This window comes from Hordeum vulgare, chromosome 3H, assembly GCF_904849725.1.
Source record: "Hordeum vulgare subsp. vulgare chromosome 3H, MorexV3_pseudomolecules_assembly, whole genome shotgun sequence".
NCBI lineage: Eukaryota > Viridiplantae > Streptophyta > Magnoliopsida > Poales > Poaceae > Hordeum > Hordeum vulgare.
In genome coordinates, this window is record NC_058520.1 from 273,455,599 (window position 1) to 273,461,898 (window position 6,300).

Below are 6,300 nucleotides of genomic sequence, written 5' to 3' on the forward strand. Positions count from 1 at the left end.
TTGGGCCGCGAATTTAAAACAACCAGTGACGGACGACAGAAACGGTACGCGCTTTATTAATAGGTAAGATGTGCCTGGCCTTGTCTAGGCAGGCCATGGATGTCAGCCTCGTTGTCATCGTAGCGGAGGTCGGTCTCGCCAAGCTTGCGCTGCGCGCCTCGGCCTGCGCCCGTGAGCTGCGCGAGGCGCTTCCTCCTCTCGCAGACGACGATGGTGCTCCCTTTGCCCTTGGCCACGAGCTTTGTCTAGGACGAGCTCTACGTCGACCACGCGCCCTTCGTGCGGTTCCTGTGCAGCTGGTGGGAGAGAAAAGAGTGGAGAGAGAGAGAGAGAGGAGACAAACATGAGAGAGGGAATGGGCGACTTACAGTTGATGGGAGAGAAAAGAGAGGAGATAGACATGAGACCCAGGCCCGACCCTGGCCCTAGCCCTACCATCGGACCTACTTTTGAAGCCCAAGCTCGACCCATCTGTTGAAAAGCTCGTCGGACCTAGGGTCATGGGTCGGGCCTCTTTCTTTAAAATCTCAATGTGCCAAGCCCAAGCCCAGCCCGGCCCTGTTGGCGGGCTCAAGACTCGGGCCCAAGCACGTCAGGCCTAGGCTCTGGATTTTCGGGCCGGGCCTGGGCGGGTCGGCTGGCTCGAGCTGGAGATGGCTAGGTATAGTGGTGGGCCATTTGCATGCAAAAAATAGCGCCGGCTCTAATTTTTCCCAAATCCGGTGAAAAGTGAGGCGTTGGAGGCACGACTGAGACGTTTTCTTACCGCCGGGGTCGAAAAAGTGCTCCTAAGGGGCTTCGTGGGACGGGTGGAGATGCTTTAATGTGTCAAGTTTGGGCTGGTTGTTACTTACTTCTACTAAGCAGAATGTAGCCCTTACCAGATTGTTTGGTTGCCACAGCAATTTAAGGTCCGGTTCTTTTGACCCGATTATGGAGAATCAGGCTTTGCAAAATCAGAAGCTGAAAAGACCTCGATTTGATTGTTCAGAATCATGAAAATCGAACCATAATCGATAGTGCAACTTATAAGCATCGTTTCGGGTTGATTCTGACGATCTTCGGGCTCCCTCAAAAGAAAATGTTTGGGTTGTGAGACATTACCCTTGTTTCAACATGAAATTACGGGCAAAATGCCCTCCCACGGGCCAACCGACCGAGCCCAATAAGCGCATCGTGCCACGGGGACCCCTCGCTCCCATTCCTCGCCGCCATCGCTAGGGTTCTAGTCCCCACCACCCCTCCTCCCTTGAGCAAACCTATCGGAGCCAACGTCTGCCGCCTTGACGCGCCCATCCAGTCGGCCAAAGCAGTCCCCATCGCCGACTCCTTCGACCCCCATCTCGTCGGCCCCCGAAGTCCTCCGCCCCGTCGGCTCTGACTGCCCTCCCCACCGTCCGTTGACGTCCTTCGCCGGCCTCGACGAGCCCTTTCATTTTTCTGGATATAGATGATTTGTTAGTTCTTCTTTATAGATGGAACCATGGATGTAGGTGATTTGCTTGATTAATGAATGGATGATGTTAGTGTATTCATAGATGGATGGATGAATGAATGGTGCAACTATGTTAAATGTTTTGGTTCTCTGAATGCTCAATAGGTAGACGAATGGTGCAATTAGTCAATCTATTTGTACTGAAACTTCTTCTGTATTAAAGAAAACGTAGAAATCTTCTTTATTGTAATATTTATCTATCTAAGATAAATCGTATTCATGCTCATATTTGACGATAAATTGTTCGAAACATCTAAGTGTTACCAATCCAGCATCCAATTTTTGTTCAGGGTCGTTACACACATTTCAGCATACAACTTGTTTCATAATCTCATACTACAATCTCAAAAAAGAACTGGATGATTGATTCTGGCTGATTCTAGGGAAGTTTCCCAGAAGCTGATTTTGGAGAATCAAAAGCTAAAAAAACTGGGCCCTTACCAAATTTTAGGGTTAGGATGCAAAGATTGTTGTTCTTTTATTTTCATAGAAGTGTGTTATTTACAGTAGTTATGGTAATAATGATGGGGTGTAAGAGTATCTAGAGCCAGACATTGCAAATATGATCCCCTAACCGTCTGTGGACGCGTTCGGTCAATGACCGGGTGTGTTTTCTATTTATCCATCCACGCAGTCACATTTCTTATTTTTTTTCTCATATGTCCGTTCACTTGCACGTGATTGATGGAGAAGAAGAGAGAGAAAGAAAATAATGAATAAAGAAACAAAAAGATGGTTCGGGATGAAGTTGCGTCCTATGTGACGGACTGATCGGGCCTGCTCGCGAGCCCTCGTATCCTCCCCATATTTGAGATGGATATAAAGGTTCGCGAACAACCCGGTCGTATAGGAATGATATGAGGGGTCCGGTCGGGTTACTTTTTTCTTTTCTTTTCTGTTTGGTCACTCACGCGCGTCCGTGGACGTATGAGAGGTTATTTGAGGCGTCCGGCTATAGATGCTATAAGAGCATGGTTAATAGTATAGCCAACTGCTGGCTATAAGCATCTTATAGCCCATCTTATAGCTAGCTTGTACACTAGTTAGCTATAAAAGTGTACTACTTTTATCATATATATCTCAGCTTTCATTCTCACAAAGCACCTAGGAGTACGTGCTAGAGCTAGCTCTTCACAAAGAGCCTGCTTTCCTTCTCTCTCCTCTTCTCTCATCCAACTCAGCAAAAATATAGTATTCTAATCCTTACAGCCTGTTGAGTGTACCTTATTGTACTTGCTCTAAGGTATGCATATAATTTTGAAAGTGTTATTATGTGCTCGGACACACATGCTCTCTTTATCACCCCCGTCCTTTCGCATCTGGATCTGCAGATGGCCACGTTAACATCCAGTAGCTAGGGTCGTATCTGTCCCAATTTCAGAATGCATTGCCCACCCTGTCCCTCATCTATCAAGACAGAGGCCGTTGTTCACTATCCGTCCGAGAAGTAGTTTCTTCTGTTTCTCTTGCTGGGAATAGTATTCGACTATTTATAGTGCGTAATTGTGACAAGTTCGGATTGGTTGTTGATAGAACCGTCGGATCTACTAGGCTAGATAAGTCCAGTAGTGATGAGAGGAGATGGAGATTACTACCTTGTCTTGCACTTGAGGTACTCCCGTCGGCGTCCATGGTGGGATGGTGACGGCGGCGGTGACAGAGAGATGGAGTGGAGGAGGTGGTGCTCCCCGTGAGCACCACATTAACCCTAGACCGGAAGGGTTGTCGGTGGGGTTTGTGGCGGCGGTGAACTTTGTCAATCATGCCTCGGCCCCCACCTCTGTTAATATAGCGCGGGTCACAGGGGCCCACCAACCATAACGGGTTGGGCGCCCCTCATCAGGGCGCGTGGATCAAGGGTCTGGTGGGCCAGTGGGCCCACACGAGAGAGATCAACCTAACATTCTCCCCCTTGATCTCAACTTTTACTTTTGACTTTACACTTTCTAGTTTATTTGTTCCATCACATATTGGTACATAGAGCATGTCTCATCGTCACCGCTTAATTGCCGATAGAACCATATAGTTACAACATACGTTTTGTTCAGAAACAAATTTTGTTCCTTTTGGGCCTCTCATGATCCAGGAATCATAGGCTTTCCCTTAAACCCTTGCCAGCTAAGTGTTACTTGAACACATTGGGTGGTAAGCCTTTCGTTAGCGGATCTGCAAGCATATCATTTGTCCTTATATGCTTGAGACTTATAGTGTGATCCTGGATTTTATCTTTCACAATATAATACTTTATATCTATTGTCTTGGTAGCATTACTCGACTTGTTGTTGTGAGCATAGAATTCTGCGGGCTGGTTGTCACAGTACATCTTTAGTGGTTTGTGAATACAATTTACCACTTTCAAGTTGGGTATAAATTTCTATAACAATATCACCTGCCCGGTGGCTTCAAAACATGCTATAAACTCTACTTGCATCATGGACGATGCAACTACGGATTGTTTGGAGCTTTTCCTTGAAATATCCCCTCCAGTGAGAGTGAACACGTATCCTGACATGGATTTTCTATCATCTCTGTCCCCCGCAAAATCTGCGTCTGAATACCCTTTTATCTCTAGTGAATCATATCTTTTGTATGTTAACATGATGTCCTTTGTGCCTTGCGCATAACGCAATGCTTTCTTTACCATCTTCCAATGCTCTAGGCCTGGATTCTCTTGATATCTACCGAGTACCCCGATGATAAAAGCTAAGTCGGGGCTAGTGCACACTTGTGCATACTGTAAACTTCCAACATCCGAAGTATATGACACTGCTTTCATTTGATCGAGCTCGTACTGGTTCTTGGGACATCGGAATTTCCAAAAACTGTCGCCCTTGACTATACGAGCAGGTGTGGCCTTACTCGCATGCATATTATACTTTTTGAGAACCTTCTCTAAATATGCTTTCTGTGATAGTCCTAAGACTCCATTTTTCCTATGTCGGTGAATTTCAATGCCCAAAACATATGAAGCATCACTAAGATCTTTCATATCAAAGTTCGAGGATAAAAACTTCTTTGTTTCTTGTAGTAGATTAACACCATTGCTAGCAAAAGATATCATCCACATATAAGATTAGCAAAAAGTATTTCCCATTTTTGAACTTTGCATAAACACAGTTGTCCTCAACATTTTTTTTAATCCAAATCTTTTAGTTGTATCATTGAACTTGAAATACCACTGTCTAGAGGCTTGCCTTAGTCCATAAATGGATTTCTTCAGGCGGCATCCCATATCTTCCTTGCCTTCCATGATAAAACCCTTGGGTGGTTTCATGTAGACATTTTCTTCTAAATCTCTGTTTAGAAATGTCGTCTTTACGTCCTTTACATCCATTTGATATAACTCTAAATCAAAATGTGCAAATAATGTCATTATAATTCTGAAGGAATCCTTACATGATACTGGGGAAAAGGTCTCATTGTAGCTTATCTCTTCTCTTTGTGTAAATCCTTTTGCCACGAGTCGTGCTTTATACTTTTCTATATTTCCATTAGAGTCATACTTAGTTTTGTAGACCCATTTACAACCTATGTTTTGGCTCCTTTAGGAATAATTTCTAAGTCTCAAACATCGTTGAAACTCATCGAGTTCATCTTGTCTTCCATTGCATCCAGCCACTTCGATGAGTGAGGGCTTCTCATGGCTTCTTCATATGAAGCATGATCACCTTCCATATGAACCAATTCTGTTTTATAAACTTTATAATCAGCAGGAATAGCTGATCTTCTTGTTCTGTTAGACTTTCGAAGTGCCTCATTCTCTGGCACATCTTCTAAAATTGGCTGTTGCACCTCCCTTTCATGTTCAACAACAGGTTCAGCCGGATCCTGAAGGACATGTTCCGGGTCTTCTTCCATAGTTGTCATGGTTGGAGTTACAAGAGATAGTGAGAAAAATGGCTCTTGAATCATCGGATTAGGTGCATGCACCCTCTTCTCCTCAAGATTAATTTTCCGAGCTACCATGCCCCCATCATTTTGTCCTAAGAAGATTGTATGTCTTGTTTCTACAAACTTTGTGTATCTTTCTGGACAATATAAACGAAAACCCTTTGATCTATCAGAATAGCCAATGAAGTGGCAACTTACTGTTTTGGGATCTAACTTTGCAATGTTTGGATTAAACATTTTTGGCCTCAGTTGGGCATCCCCACATCTTGAAGTGTTGCAGGGATGTCACTTTTCCTGTCCACAGCTCGTACGGTGTTTTGGGCACCGACTTGCTTGGTACTCTATTGAGAATGTGAATGGCGGTTTTAAGTGCCTCCATCCATAATTCAAATGGCAAGTTGGAGTAACTCATCATGCTGCGTACCATATCCATAAGTGTACGGTTACGCCTTTCAGCTACTCCATTTTGCCGAGGTTCGTCCGAAATTGAGTACTGGGCTACTATGCCAGTCTCCTGCAAAAACTTTGCAAAAGGTCCAGGGACTTTGGCCATATGGAGTGTGCCGATCGTAGTACTCCCCCCACGGTCAGATCCCACTATCTTTATTCTTTCGTCAAGCTGATTTTCAACTTCAGCTTTGAATATTTTAAGTTTATCCAATGCTTCATTTCTCTCTTTGATTGGATAAATATAACCAAATCAAGAGTAGTCATCTGTGAATGTTATGAACGAGTCATAGCCATCCACACTTTTCACAGGAAATGGTCCACAAATGTCAGTGTAAATTATTTCCAGTGTCTCTGTGCTTCGGTTTGCACCCTTTTTGATTTGTTTTACATACTTTCCTTTATCGCAATCAATGCATTGTTCTAAACCTGAGAACTCTAGTGGAGGAAGAATCTTACTTTTAATT